Source organism: Quercus lobata, chromosome 10 (assembly GCF_001633185.2).
Source record: "Quercus lobata isolate SW786 chromosome 10, ValleyOak3.0 Primary Assembly, whole genome shotgun sequence".
NCBI classification, from domain to species: Eukaryota; Viridiplantae; Streptophyta; class Magnoliopsida; order Fagales; family Fagaceae; genus Quercus; species Quercus lobata.
Window position 1 is genome coordinate 41,497,105 of NC_044913.1, and position 16,810 is coordinate 41,513,914.

At 37.2% G+C, this 16,810-nt stretch overlaps 1 long non-coding RNA gene across 1 annotated transcript; it reads right to left on the bottom strand.

Moving 5' to 3' along the window:
* Positions 1-12,241: 12,241 nt before the first annotated feature.
* On the bottom strand, positions 12,242-14,215 carry LOC115963153. The gene is made up of 3 exons (XR_004085722.1): positions 14,132-14,215; positions 13,799-13,876; positions 12,242-12,632 (listed from the first exon to the last, which is right to left on the bottom strand). It is a non-coding gene; the product is annotated as an uncharacterized LOC115963153 (long non-coding RNA).
* Positions 14,216-16,810: the final 2,595 nt, after the last annotated feature.

The following is a 16,810-nucleotide window of genomic DNA, read 5'->3' on the forward strand; positions in this document are numbered from 1 at the left end:
AATGAAATAAAATTATCAGATATTTTACTTTATAAAAAGTAATAAATGGCGGAAACCCAACCCAACCCTCGAAAATTAAATCGAAACCTTTTTGCGCCAATTAAACCTAACTATCGACTTTGGACTTTTTGTTTGTTTCCAACTCAATGTTGGGTTTGGGCTTAAAAACCCAAATATTTGTAACTAGTCGCTAACTCGTAATGTATACGGAAACTACTTATTTGTGAGTTAAACTAAAATAATTTTATAATTTTTTCTCTTTCTCTCTCTCGGTGTTTCTCTTTCGCTCTGTGTGAAGAAATGGAAAATGAAATAAAATTATCAGATATTTTACTTTATAAAAAGTAATAAATGGCAGAAACCCAACCCAACCCTCGAAAATTAAATCGAAACCTTTTTGCGCCAATTAAACCTAACTATCGACTTTGGGCTTTTTGTTTGTTTCCAACTCAATATTGGGCTTGGGCTTAAAAACCCAAATATTTGTAATTAGTCGCTAACTCGTAATATATACGGAAACTACTTATTTGTGAGTTAAACTAAAATAATTTTATAAAATCTTAAATTGATTAAAAAACTACATCATTGTATGATTTGCTTTTGTATGACTTCAATTTGTATTGTAATTTGATAAAGAAGTTATTGCTTAAATGTGCAATATACTGCAAAAAAAATAACTCAAAAATTCAGATATTAAAACTTCTGAAGAAATACCAAAAGATATTAAAGAATCAGATGATTCACTGCTTAGAAATTATTGAAACAAAACAAAATATAGATAACTAAACAATAGAGAAATATAAGAGAAAGATGGGTTACATTCAAAAGAATAATCACTTTTTAAAAAATACATGAAAAACCATAAAATATATATATATATATATATTTTTTTTTTTTTACAAAGTAGAGGAGAAGAAAATAATAGAAAAATAGCTCATACCTCTACTTGGTTTTAAAAAAATATATATTAGGGTTTGCACTACTTTTATAGTGTTCATGATCAACCTCGCAAATTTGAAGATAAATTATCAACGTTTGAGTTTGAGTTTAAGTTTAAGTTAGACTTATTAAAGAGATAGAGTTTCACTCCTTGTTAAGTTTGGTCTAAACAAAATAATTTTATTTTAAAAAAATGATAATGATGAGTTTGAGTTTAAGTTGAACTTGTTAGAGAAATAAAGTTTCACTCCTTGTTAAGTTTGGACTAAACAAAAATAATTTTATTTTAAAAAAAAATGATAATGATGTGGCAAGCTCTGGAGAGGCCAATAAAAAGTCAAAGGTTTTAGTTATATATATTAGGGATAATTAGTTTATCCCACGTATTTGTAGTCTTTCCAGTTAAAATTTTTTTTTTTTTTTTTTTGGGAGAAACCTTTCCCGCTTAAAGTTAGACCTAGTGTTGTTACCACTGACAACTACATTGGTGCAATCACTCATAGCCAATCTAAAACCCGCAATCAACTTCGACCTCAATCAACCAAGGAAGCCAAGGTCCAGACAATCATCTCCTTAGACCCTCTTGCAAGAAACAAGGTCGTCAACAAGGACATCTCCACCTTAGAACACCTCAAGTATGGGGGCAAATCCCATTCTTCCTCCATAAGAAGTTGGTCGCATGATTTCTCTCCCACCGTAGAGAACCCAAAAGATGAGATTTTACATGCTCACTAGAGGTCCCACTGGGTGTGCCAGAATTTGTAGACGACTAAATTTCGAGTTTGAAAAAAATCAAACAAGTAAAATAGTTTGACAAATATGAATTTGTATTGATGAATATGTGGTACAATTCTCTGAAATTACAAAAGAGTGATCATCTAATTCGATCTCCTTGAAAGATTTGTTGATTGGAATTGTAGTAATGTGATTTCAACTCGAACACCAATATCTCTCAATTTGGCTAAAGGATGGATCGAAGACCCTTGAAACAAAATTACAACGAATCTCTGACTATAAGTGTGTTAGAAATTCTTTATTCTTCTTGTTCTTCACATGAAACTAACGGACAAAAGGATAAAGAGGCATAAGTAGTTAAAAATACCACGCTTTCAAAAGATATTGCACCGAACCTTGAAAAAAATAAGTGTTTATGGAACGAATGTAATAGTGGTTGCAAGGTGTTGAGAATGACAAAGCTATAGCAAGAAATGGTTGTGAGAAGGAGGATCTAAAAATTTGAAAGAAGCAAATCTTCAATTCATGATTCAGTGTGTTTTTCTTGATGGGCTTCAATGAATCCGAACCTTCTATTTATAGCGGAGAGACGAAGAACGGTAGACGGGTATGTTAGATGAGAATGGTGAATGAAAATTGTCGGTGGGAATGGTAGATGAGAATTCTTGGCACCAAATAGGAATGGTTGGTGGGAGACTAATAGGCACCGAATGGAAATGGTAGGTTGAATTGGTAACTCAATGTAATTTCAAGTTTAGGATATGCTTGTGAGGATTCATTTAATTAATTCTATGCTTCTAAATCTTTTAATGTTGCTTGCCAATTCTCCAATGATTAATTCCAAGTATATTATGCCGATCGCGCGTTGTCCAAAACTCAAGCTCTCAAAATCAAAGTTTGAGATTCATCCATTTAGTCCGAATTCCTTCAGGGATATCCTTCAAACTTCATCAAGACTTCCTTTTCAAAGATCAAATGAATCCTCATAAGCATATCCTAAACTTGAAGTTATATTGAGTTACCAATTCAACCTACCATTCCCATTCAGTGCCTATTAGTCTCCTACCTACCATTCCCATTCAATGCCAAACATTCTCATCTACCATTCACACTGACAATTTTCATCCATCATTCTCATCTAACATACCCATCTATCGTTCTTTATCTCTTCGTTATAAATAGAAGGTTCGGATTTATTAAAGCTCATCAAGAAAAACACATCGAATCATGAAATGAAGATCTGCTTCTTTCAAATCAAGAAAAACACACCGATTCATTGAAGCTCATCAAGGGCTTGTCGGTCAAGACAATCACCGTGTGGGCTTGAAAGTACGGTTTGAGCTTGCGGGTTGCCGTAACCAATGTGAAGGCGAGTTTCTCTATGGGCGGGTATCTTTCTTCGGCACCGCAAAACGCCCGGCTGGCGTAATACACAGGGTTCTGCACTCTTTCCTCTTCTCTGACCAAGGCGACGCTGACAGCGGCATCGGAGACGGTCAAGTAAAGAAAAAGCTCTTCTCCTGGCTGCGAGGGACTTAGCAACGGCAGGGAAGATAGATAAGCTTTTAATTCCTCGAATGCTTGCTGACACTCGGCAGTCCACTCGAAAGATTTCTTCAACGTGCGAAAGAAGGGTAAACACTTGTCCGTTGCCCTCGACACGAATCTATTCAGTGCTGCTATTTTGCAGTTGAGGCTTTGTACTTCCTTCACATTTCTTGGGGGCGCCATCTCCATTATGGCCCGGATCTTGTCCGAGTTGGCCTCGATGCCCCTTTGGGACACCATGAATCCTAGGAATTTTCCTACCGTCACTCCGAAGGCGTACTTTCCTGGATTAAGCTTCATGTTGTAAGAGCGAAGGGTGTTGAATGTTTCCCTGAGGTCTTCCAAGTGATCTTCCTCCCTTCGGCTTTTTACTAGCATGTCATCAACGTAGACTTGAACATTTCTCCCGATTTGTTGCGCGAACATATTGTTCATAAGCCTCTGATACGTCGCGCCCACGTATTTTAGGCCGAATGGCATCACTTTATAACAGAAGAGGCCTTGGCTAGTCACGAACGAAGTTTTCTCCTAATCATCTTCGTGCATTCAGATTTGGTTGTAACCCGAGAAGGCGTCCATAAAACTTAACAGCTGATGCTGAGCCGTAGAGTCTACTAGAACATCAACCCGCGAGAGAGGATAGCTGTCTTTAGGGCACGCTTTGTTTAGGTCGGTGAAGTCCACGCACATCCTCCACGTTTCACTAGCTTTCTTAACCATCACTATGTTCGCCAGCCAATCGGGGTAATAAACCTTCCTAATAAAGCTCGCCTCCTGTAGTTTGTGGACCTCTTCTGCTATGGCCTGATCTCGCTCTGGGGCGAACACCCGCTTCTTCTGTCGAATAGGTGAAAAGGAGGGTGACACATTCAGCCTATATACCATGACTGAAGGGTCTATCCCTGGCATGTCTTCGTGGCTCTAGACAAATACATCCCGATTATTTCTAAGAAAAGTTGTGAGTGCTTGGAGGACCGCGAGATTAGCGAGGGTTCCAATTTTGGTCGTTCAGTCAAGATTGGAGTCGTCAAGAAGTATCTCTTCAAGCTTCTCTACGGCCTTCGTCGCCATCCGATGTTCTTCTAAGTTCATGGTTTGGAAGTGGTCATCCATTTTCATCATGGCCACGTAGCATTCGCGTGCGACCACCTGATTTCCGCGTAGCTCTCCCACTCCATAGTTGGTGGGGAACTTAATCATCAGATGGTAGGTTGAGGTTACAGCCTTCCACCAATTGAGGGTGGGTCATCCGATGATAGCATTGTAGGCAGACGAGCAGTCGATCACTTGGAATGTTGTGTCCTTAGTGATCTGCTGAGGGTAGTCGCCTACCATTACAGATAATGTGACCACGCCCAGAGGGAACACCCTTGTTCCTCCAAAACCAACGAGCGGGACGTTCGTTGGAACCAATCGTTCCTTGTCAATCCTCATCTGCTAGAACGCCGAGTAGTATAGGATATCTGCCGAGCTGCCATTGTCGACCAACTCCCGATGCATGTTGTAGTCTCCTACTCGTATGCTGACAACAAGCGCATTGTCATGTGGGTGGTGAAGACGTCGTGCATCTTCTTCCAAGAACCCGATAATAGGGCCTTCTCTCTGTGCTATCTTTGGTACGGAGCCCGTCAACTGAACATTCTAGACCATCCTAAGGTAAGTTTTGCTAGCCTTTTTGGACGACCCAGTAGTCGCTATTCCCCCTACAATCATCCTTATGTCCCCTATGGGAGGTCTAGGACGTTCATTATCCCGTCGGGGGTGCTACTCTTGAGGGGGTGGATCTGTTCTCTCCTTACTGACGAACTTCTACAATTTTCCTTGTCTGATAAGGGCCTCAATCTGCTGCTTTAAATCATAACAATCAGCTGTGTCATGACCGTGGTTACGGTGGAAGCGGCAATATTTGTCTCTAGATCGCTTGTTAGGGTCTCCCTTCAGCTTTTCGGGGAATGTCAGAGCCCCTTCATCCTTGATTTGCCTTAGGACTTGATCTATCGGGGCAATCAATGGAGTAAAGCTTGTGAACCTTCCTCCTAGGGGCTTAGAGCGCCTTTCATCCCTTCAGTCTCCTGTTCTTGCCTTCTTCTGCCATTGGTCCTGCCATGTGTCTTCCTGTCTCTCCCTCTTCCTGGGCTTTTCCTCCCGAGCCAACAACGTGTCTTCAGCATTCATGTACTTGGTGGCCCTGTAGAGTACTTCCGACATGGTCTTTGGGTCGTTCTTGTACAAGGAGAACAAAAAATTACCCTTCCGCAATCCATTCATGAAGGCTGCTACAAGTATTTTGTCGTCAGCTTCATCGATCGAGAGTGCTTCCTTATTGAAGCGGGTTATGTAGGATCTCACCGTCTCATCCTCTCGTTGCTTGATGCTCATCAAGCACGCCGTGGACTTCTTATACCTATGTCCCTCGATGAAGTACTCAGTAAACTGAGCGCTTAGCTCCTTAAAAGTGCTGATGGAGTTGGGCATCAATCGGCTAAACCACACCCTTGCTGGGCCCTTCAGCGTTGTAGGGAAGGCCCTATACATGATTTCATCTGCTACTCCTTGAAGGTGCATCAAGGTCTTGAAGGTCTTTAGGTGATCTAGAGGGTCCTTGACTCCATCGTAACTATCTATCTGCGGCATGTGAAACTTATGCGGTAGGGGGATTGAATTGACGGAGGCGGTGAATGGTGAGTCAGTTCGGTTAACAAGATCGTCAAGATCGCTGGACACTCGTCCCTTGAGGGCGTTCATCATAACCTCTATCTGTTCCTTTATTGCCTATATCTTTGCGACAATATGTGGTGGAGCCGTATCCATGAGGGATGGGAGGCTCATATTTTGTCACTCCGGTTTGCTTGGGGCATTGCTACCTTCTGGTCCCTCTCAGTCTCGTCGCTCGACGCTAGTACCTTCTTGGTCTTCTTCCTAGGTGCCGTGTCTTACATTCCTTTGGCGTAACTGCTCTTCCAAATCGTGGTTCTGCTTAGTGAGGCATTCCACGGCCGCGGCAAGGGTCTACACTTGTCTCTCAAGGGCCATTGTGCGTGGTTCGTCTCCCTAAACGTTGTTGGTAGTTACCATCGATTAAGTAAGTACCATGCAGCTCTTTGTCAGAGAAGCATTTGCTATGACTTACAAATCTATTGTGAAGTCGTTTCCCACAGATGACGCCAACTAATGATGCCGAAAAAGTCACCAATGAGCCACACGATCCTTACACACTCGAAACGACACCTGCACAACAAAACGAGAAGACCTCGCAGAGAGCACCGGTGTGGTGCCAGCCAAATACCCTCCGAAAGTCAAGTTAGAACTTCTCACAACTCTAGAGTGCCAGAGCGGGTAAATTATACGTACCTTGGTTTGCAAGGGTATTGGCGCTTTTACAGTAATAGGGGATTAACCTCCCTTCTTTGGTTTAGAAGTCTTTTCTTTATAGGAGTCTCTTTGGACATATTTGGCGAAATCCTTTCCTTATAGGAATCCCTTTGAGTAGCACCAAACGTGGAGGGCAAGACTTTTCCTTATATATGCAATCGTGGGTAGCAAGCAAACCACTATCAGGACTGTCAGCTTATTGCACTCCCTTCAGCTTTATAGGTGTCAGCTTTGTGAGAGTGCCTTTTTTCTGTGACACTCAGGCCCAAGGATCCCGGGCCTAAATAAAAGGTTTGGTGAACCGGGCTTTGACTCACCGCAGCTAACAAGCTGTTTAAGAATCAAGTGATATACAGGGGATGCTCCTGACAATAAAAAAAAAAAAATGACAAGCAAGGATATTCGTATTGAAGAATGCCAAAAAACAACAAGGTAAATTCAAAAGGAAAGAAGCAGGATTAGCAAAGTGGTACAAAATTAATGCTAAGGGGATCCTGGGATTAATGAGGCATATTTCATTAATACGTTGTCTGTTAAGTTACAAAAAGCTCACTAGGACGTGATACAAGGTTCAATCAAGCTCAAAAATTACAATCTTGAGTGGCTATTTCAGCCTTCAAAACTTGCAAAATTTGATTCTCTTTGAATCCAAGTATGTGCAATAGTGGCTTTTACAAGATACCGGGAAGCAATATTCGTTTTCCCTTAGTGTTTTCTTTCTCTTCACCACAGATTTACTGATAGTTTTTTTCTCTAGAAAATCTCTTCTTTTTTCTCTCTTTTTTTCGCTGCCCTTTCTTCGCAACCCATCCTTTCCTTTTATAATGGAGTTCTGGTCTTCGCGGGGAACCGTTGGTTCCCCTGTTTTGCCTTCTTGCAAACAGAGCATGTTCCGTGCCTATCACTCGGTAAGTCCCATTTTCCGTTTTTCTCATTCTTTCCTTCTTTCAGCTCTGATTCTTTTGAAAGTTCCTGGTTGGCCACCTTCTTTGGGATGTGCTGAGGTATGCCCTTCTCGGCATCCCCGTTTTTTGGCAGTTTCCACTTTTCCCTTTTCTTTCCCATCTGGGCGGAATCCTGTTCTGCCAACTTGAAAGCCGCTTGTTATCATTCTTTTTTTGTGATTCCCTGTTCTGGTTCCCCGAGGTTTTTTTCTGTTTGTGCCATGAGAGGTCGCTTGGTTCTACTGGTGCTTGTGTTCTTTTGCTTTTGTCTCTTATTTTCTTCTTCTGTCTTTTTCTTTCGAGCTGTCCTAGTCTTCCTTTGTCTTTGTACCTAAAAGGATCCGTGCCTGTTGATGGTTGCTGAAGATCCTGACTTCTTATCCCTTGCCATGGTTTTCTTTTTTTTCTTTTGGATGCTTCTTCGTCTGGGCTTCAAGTCTCTTGGGCCTTTTTATTCCTTCATGGTTCCCCTGCATCTGCTACTTTGGACTTAGCTTGATTTTTCCTTTTGGGCCTGACTCATTCTTTTGGGCCTCCTTCACTATGATCCTTTTTAGACCTCAACAAACTTATTGATGCCGTCAGCCTTTTGGTACTACCTGCCAATTCCCTTTACTACCCCTATCAGATCTCCTCTTGTCGACAACTACCAATGGAAGCTGACGGTTTTACCTGTAATCGTCAGCTTGCAATGGAAGCTAACAGTTTTGCCTGCTTATGCCTTAATATGAGTAAGCACTATTTTTATCCATATCAATAAATAAGCCAATCAAATACCTAGAATAATTTTGGACATCTCTAGATAACAATCATATTCTATCAGCTACAGGCAAGTTAAATAGGTTTTCCTACATGATGATAAATAATTCTGGGTTTGCCACACACCATCTAGATGAAAGTTACTGAACATTCCTTGCTTTCTTTAGTAACATGTTGCCCAAACCAAGGGTTAATGCATATTTATCTTGCCCATCAAAGGAAGAAAAAAAATTACCCCAATGCCTGTCAAACAACTAAGGGCTTCTAACCATATCCAAGTTTGCTTAGAGCTGCAACTACAATTTAACCAAGGATTATTGATATGTATTTGATCTCTTTTATTTTTTGCATTATCATTTTGTGCTTTGTGATGATGAAAACTTAAAGAATTAATTACTATTATAAGAAGCCATTAATAGTAATAACAAATAATTATGACACTAATAAAAATAATAACTAAGATATAAACAACAACAACAACAACAATAATAATATATTATTATTATTTGTAAGAACTGGATTTGGAGGCCCAAGCCCACTTAGATTAGTAATACCTCGCACTTCAACCCAAGCTCAGACAATAGAATTGTTTTTGTGTAGAGGTGGGCAGGCGATTACAATAGAGTTGCTACCTAAGCTTAGGGCTAATGAAGTGGTTCACAGATAAGGAAGAACGAGTCAAGCAATTGTTGAAAAAGGTACTCCTCGGTCACTTCTAAGGAAAAGTTCTTATATATGTCTTGCTTTAATTTTATCAAGCAATACACTGTTTATTTTTCTATCTCTCACTCTATTTCTCTCAGATCAAAAAATTCCCCCCCTCCCTGAAGAGTTTCTGTTAGGTTCTAAATTTTTAGAACAATTGGCAAATCATGAACACAAACTTGTCTAGATATAGATCTTAGAGTCTATAGGTATTATTAGACAATGCTCAAGGTGATTCAAGTCAAGATTCAAGAACATACAAGCTGCAGGAAGAAGATTTCATAATCTGTCTGGTTCGATCGATCGAAAGACAGGCTCGATCGATCGAAAGTCGTATCTGCCGAATTTTAATTAAGCCCAAACAGCAGTTCAAGCCCATTAAGGATTAGGGTTTCTAATCTACTTCTCCCAGTATATAAAGGAAACTCTAAGCACGTTTTTATGGGGCTTTTCAGAGAGAAAAGAGTGTGCCTCCTTTGTATTTAGGGTTTTGTTCCTAAAAAACTCTCTTATGTCTTCTACCGGTGCTATTCCTTGAAAAATCTCAAGATCCGATATTGTAAAAGTTGCTGCCTTCTCTTGTCATCAAAGGTGTTGATGATCTAAACCTTCAAAGGTGGTCTTGGAGTCACAAACAGGAGAGTTTATGTTGCTAAACCTTTGAGTGGGATCTCAAAGTCACAAACGGGGGTGTTTGTGTTTTGCAAAGGCCAAAGAAAGAAGGAGTCCGTAGATTCGAAGCTTGCACGTGGTCGTGTCAGTAAGTTCTACTGGTTGGTAGCAATAAGAAGTCGAGCGTGAGGGCTTGTAAGTCTTATTGTATGAACTTCGATTCTTTCTAGTGGATTTGCTTTTTACCTTGAGGATAGTTAGGTTAAATCCTCCCCAGGTTTTTTACCGGTTTGGTTTTCCTTGGTTATCATATCATTGTGTTATTTATTTTTCCGCTGCTTTGCATGATATGATCTTTGTAATTGTGATAACCTAGATTTGTTAAATTGGACTAAGTAACAATTTGGCTAATTACCTAGGTTAAATCAATTGTGTTTTAAGGGGTCTAAAAACTAACAGTTTCTTTCCCCTTATATATCCTCATACTTGGCATCCTGGCCCTCCACTTGTTCGCCCCAAAACTCTTCCCTGGATACTTGTCCCATTAAGGTTCTGCTGAAGGTGGAAGAAGGGGTTGCTAGTTGTGAAGACACTGTTCAGGGGTCACTTCTTCATTAATGCAGCTGATAAGGTTGTTACAGAGCATTCAATGCGGAGGTGGAAGGTATACCCTTCAAGAAGCTTCCTCCCACCATGCTGATCCTCTCCTAGAATGCTATTTCTCCCACTCGAGCGCTCATCAGATTCTAAGCACCTTCCTCATCTTCTTCTTGGGTAGACCAACCTCTCAAATCAGATACGCTTTACAAATGAGTGGGTGCAGGACATCCCACTCCTTACTACTACGATGGTGAAACCATAAGAATGAAAGTTTTCCCTTATTTTTGTGAGCATTTTGGGAGAACTCATTGTTTAAATTTTTATTATTACTAAGATAGTTATGAATTAACCATTTATAGTTATTTTAAAATACCAAATATCAGAATGTTAGGTTCTTGGAATAGAATTTGATGGGAATGTGGCTTATATTGTATCTTACGTTATAAGGGAACCATCAAACATTAGCTTTTGATCCCTAAGAAACTTGAAAGCAAATGTCATTAGTCCCTATGGACTCATGAGTCATGTCGTGTCAGTTTTTAATTTTGTCATGTAATTTAAGGGATTAGAAGCAAACACTTTAAACTTTAGGGATAAAAACTACGTTTTCTTAAAGCTTAGAGAAACAAGAGCTTTGAGTACTTCAAATTTAGCAATAAACGTACAGTTGCACACACTCTTTCGCATCATGTGTAGAATGTGAATAGTGGTGTCCATATTTTATGGATGGTGTGAAAAAAGTGTTTGGGTGTGAAGTAATAACTAAACAGAGAACAATATTGTATCTAAGCAAAAGAATTATGAACACTAGTTTGGTTACATAAGCTATGCACGTGTTTATAGGTTCTTTTTTTTAATCAATTTTTTTCATTCTTTCCAATAGGAGGATGTAGAAACCTTTAGAAAAGTAAAGGAGAAAACTATAGTAAAACTTAGAAAAAGCAACTGAATATTAACAATCACAATTTAAAAGAAAATCGAAGTACAAAGTAGCAAATTAACAATGTGCTAGACAACCTAAAAAACAATGTTGTACAAGTATAACATGTCCAATTTCCTCAAACTTACATGTTCTGTGCTCTCTATTCATCCTCCTCTAGGAAAAAAATAAAAAGTACAATTTTCAATAACAAACTAATCAGCTTTAGATTCTATGCACTTCCGCCTTCTACATTCTTTATCAATTCAATCGGCTCTAGAGCTGTGCAAAATTAACAAAAGCCCAATTTGATTATATCTTTCAACAGCAAAAGAACTAGTAACTCCACCAATGACTCAAATGGGAATACACTGGCATACCATTAGGTTGATATAGCCCCAAAATTCCTCTTAGATGTGGGTACAGGCTTCATATTTTCATTAAACAATGCAAAAATATACTCATCCACATCCGAATTCAGCCTCAATGGTGTCATTTTGTTTTGGGCAACCATGTTTATCAAATTGTCATTATACTTAGCTCTATTATCAAGTATAGAACCAACTTCATCAACGTCTCTCTTAGATGGCCAACCAGTCTTGGACACATAAATAGAGACCCAACTTCATCAACTGCATATGTTTTCTCTCCATGTCACCCTATAAACTAATTACATTATTGCTCTAGAGTCCAAGCTCAGTGCTACCTTCAGTGGTGTGTGAGAAGACTTACTATCCAAATTAAATAAAAAAAATTTTCCTTCTAGTTTGCTGAATGCTTTTATTGTTTTATCTACCAATAAAAATCTAAAACTATCAGGCTCACAAACCACAGCTTCAAAAGTCATAAAGAAATGACCACGGCTCCCAATTAGTTAATTTTGAAATGTCCAAATTATTAATAGAGAAAATCAGGCTTCATACATAAAAAACAAATTATAATTGTAACTCAATTCTGTAAATCAGATCAACACCTCTATTGTAAGTAAGGAAACTATTCAGAATCCATAGCAACTAGTAATATATGCAAAAGATATATTTCACAGATAAGGTAGATGAGACAAAATCATCAAAAAGACTACTCTTCTGCACCTTCTATCTCAATACCGACGATCCCTCTCCCTCTTTCTCCGTTCACCATCCTCTCTTGCTCTATTAGCTTCTTATACAATCATTCAATTACATGGTCAATAACTGAACATTCAAAAGAGCATTGCTCAGTGAAACTACAACGAGACAAAAGCATTTAAGCATTGTTTTTAATAACCCCTCTACCCTAGCCCTTCTCTCTCTCTGCTTCCTCTAAGGCTTCTTTTTCAATCTGAAATTTCAAGCATAATAAAAATGATGCAGGTTAAGCATTTTCTTTGAGGTAAGAGACGACAAAACTCTCAAGCAATAGCTCATCTCCCTATTCGCAGATAACTCTTCTACTACTTGTTTTGCATACTCTGGGTCATCACAAATCAAAATGTAGTCATAAATTGAACCAGCTTCTACCTGCAAAAAAATTGATCAGGTTCCACCCATCAACAAAAGTTTGATATTCATTAAGGCTGATCAAATTATATAAAAGAGATCAAAGTGGCCTAGTCTTGGACATACGATAGAGCCCTAGTAATTCTGAACTTTATGATAAGCTAGCATAAACAAATTTAGTACAGCAAAAAGTTCAAAAATTCATTAAAACCAACCAGGTAGGTTTTCCTTGGAATACCCAAGTACAAAGATTCTAAACAAGGGATGAAGGGCTTAACCCATAATCATCGCTAGATTGTAACCCGTGCTTACGCAAGGAAAGATTCAATAATATTGAATTGTTTGTTATTGATGCTTAAAATATTAAGTTCCAGAAAATAATTCTTCCTAAAACTCATAAAATTCAGAGTTCTAGATTAAAAACAACAAAATTTTCTGTTCATCAGCAACTATTGTATTGATAAATGGCAAACATTACAGAATTAATTAGATTACAATTTTTTTTCTTCTTCCTCTTTCAAAAGAGTCCAGAAATTTACAAAATCAGAACAAAGTACATAATAAATGCATCATCTCTATCTCAAACACAATCATTTTTCAATTCATTAACATTATATGTCTCTCAAGTACATATGTTCAGATTTTTTTCATGAAAAATAGGTGTAAAAAACTTTTCATGTTTATATTTAAAATTTTCAAGCATGAGAAATTCCTAAGGAAATAAGATTCTCATGTTTATATCCATAATTCATTACCCATTGACCTAAGGCATAGACTGCACCATCGCACTCCACCCACTTGAAGGATATTATGTAATTTTCACCTACTGTTGTGATAAACAATGGCAGAACGGACTTCTTTAATACACAATTCCTAATCTATACTTGAAAATATTATCTGCAAAATAAGAAAATATTATCTAAAAATTATTCATTTAAAAAAAAGTAAAAGGAAATCAATTACAACTATAATTTTAAACCTTCTTCATAACTATCCTAAAATTTATACGTGCAAACACTTTGCCATTCAGATTAACAAAACCTGCAGTTCTCTTCATCAACATGGGATAGAAAACAGCAATGTTGTTCACCTAGTTGATTATGAAGGATGCGAAAGATTGTTCTTTCCTAATTAATAAAAATGCATATTAACTGGAGTCCAGGAGAACAAGAAATCTTGGTGCCTACCTGCCATGCTTCAACTCCCACATATTTTATTGGCTTTTAGCACATAAAGTTCAGGATCATCCGCAAACTCTGCAGGAACTGCAGGAATTTAAAAAATTAAATCAATGTTCCTAATTTAGAATTGAAAGCTAAAAAATGGCTGATCTGTGATATACCTCTAACGATTTATAAGATACATAAAAATCCTAAGAAAATAATAGTTTGGACCTCAACTTGTACAGATTGTATAATAAAGCCACAACAAAAATGTAACATTTCAATCATATGTTTAATATTCAATTATAGAAAAATAAAAACTTAAAATAACATTATTGCAGCAGAAGATGCTATTACTTTAAAATTTGTTTCTTATCTCCAAACGTTGCTTCACAATTAGAAACACGCTTCTAGGGTGTAGTGCTCAATAATGGATTGTACTTCTAATATTGCTTACTTTCTCCAGTTTGGTTTACCTTCGTATTCTTTTGTGGACCACTTTCCAACTTAAAGATAGTTTTTTTTTTTTTTTTGCAAGCTTTTGTATAGACACAAAGTTACAAGGCTCTCTCTCTCGCTAATAAGACCATGGGTTATACTTCAAGAAGAGTTATTAAATTAATTTGAAAAGTCAGAATTGCTTAACTTCTCTTCTGTTGCATTTAATTTTTAATGAACTTCTTTCTAATTTATTACTGCCTAATTACTATTAAAAAAAAAAAAAACAGTATAAAAAAATATGACACATATTTGATTATGTAAGTTTTGCTGTCTATATTCATTCATTTAATTTTATTATATTCTTTTGTAGAAAAAATGTAGTAGATGGTAACATGTAAATATCTAATTATCATTGATCTTACACACAATCATTCTGTGAAAAGAAAGTCATTAAACTTACTTTTTGTCCATTACAACTGTAAAGTAGAAAAAAAAATGGAAGATGCAAGAGTAGCACAACAAACAAGGCGGATGATAATGTATGAGAAGCGTGTGAAGAAAAAAAAAAGACATGATGGACTAAGAAATAAAGAAAGTGTTACTTTTGATGTTGATATTGTAGAAATCTAGGATTTAGCCGATGCAGATAGTTGTGAAGAAATTCCAAGTAAATGACTGAACTGAATTTATTTAGCAAATAAAAAAACATGATTTGCATTTTTTTTTCACACATTTAATTTTGTTAGCGTATATTTAAATTCATATAAAGGGAAATCTATTGAACCTTGGAATTTTGGTACACCTTCTTATGTATACGAATATTGTGGGGCAATATTATGGTATGAAGAAAGAACAATAAAATCTAAGAAGCCTAGAAATCCTAAATTCTCTTTGTGTTGTATGGAGGGTAAGGTGAAGTTTCCTTTGCTCAAGAAAACCCCTCATCCTCTTAATAAGTTGTTAGATCCTAGTTGTGGTCAACGATTAAACAATTTTTATGACACAAATTAGAAGTTATAATGCATTGTTTGCAATGATATTTACGGGTGGTAAGGAGGACAATAGTGTTAATGACTAAAGAAGTCCTTACATTTTAAGACTCTATGGTCAAAATCACCATAAAATTGGAACTCTTCTCCCTGCTAATGGTCAAAATCCTAAATATGCACAACTATATTTTTACAACATTGAAAATGAAGTTAAATATAGAATGGATGCATTCCATGATAGTCAAATTGATAGTAGCATTGACCCTTTTATTGTTGTTGCATGGTCCGAATGTGAGATGAGTCAGATAGATTAGAGAAAATATTTTGCATGGCTAGTGATTGTTTTAGAGAATGTGATATCCACCATTTACGATTACGACTTATTAGCTCCTGAACCATTGATGCAAAAAGAATCTAATATTCCTACATGTTCTCAAATTGCTGCAATTATTGTTGGTAATATTGGAGTTAAGAATGCAAATTGTGATGTAATTGTTGAGTTAAAAGATGGCCCATTACAAAGGATCAATGAGTTACATCCATCATATATGGCATTGCAATATCCTTTTCTAAATCCATATGGTGAGGATGGCTTCAGACTTGGTATTTTGTATAGAAATATAGATGTAAGCGGCCCTACCACGGATGATTTTGTTACAATGAGAGAATATTATGCATACTGGTTGCAAGAACGTGAAGATGAGGGAGATTTTCTGATATATTATGGTAGATTATTGCTACAATTTTTTTGTAGAAGCTTATGCATGTATAGAAGCAATTCAGCTTATGTGGGTGAAGAGTAACCAAGATAGATTTATGATTGAATTGTATAGTGGATTAAAGGATGCAGTTATGAGAGTATATACTACCCCTGCATCTTCAGAGAGAAGAGTTGTTTTACATTCAAGCTTCACGGGAAGTTCAAGATTTAAGATAGAGAATTATCCGGATGCAATGGCATTTTGTAGATTAGTAGGTTATCCAGATTTATTTATTTTATATTTACATGCAACTTGAAATGTCCTGAGATTGAACTTTTTCTATCTAGAACGCTAGGTCAGAAAGCTGAAGATCGACCAGATGTAGTTGCTAGGGTGTTCAAGATAAAGTTTGATAGACTATTTTCTGATTTAAAGCATGGTTGACACTTTAAACCAAGAAATAGTTTATCAAACTTTATCTTGATTACCCTTGCCACACATCTAGTCGATCTTCAACTTTCTGACCTGGCATTCTAGATAGAAAAAGTTCAATCTCAGGACATTTCAAGTTGCATGTAAATATAAAATAAATAAATCTGGATATCCTGCTCATCTACAAAATGTCATTGCATCCTTATAATTCTCTATCATAAATCTTGAACTTCCCGTGAAGCTTGAATGTAAAACAACTCTTCTCTCTGAAGATGTAGGGGCAGTATATCCTCTCATAACTGCATCCTTGAATCCACTATACAATTCGATCATAAATCTATCTTAGTTACTCTTCACCCACATAAGCTAAATTGCTTCTATACATGCATAAGCTTATACAAAAAAATTGTAGTGATAGTCTCCATCATATATCAGAAAATCTCCCTTATCTTCACGTTCTTGCAACCGATATG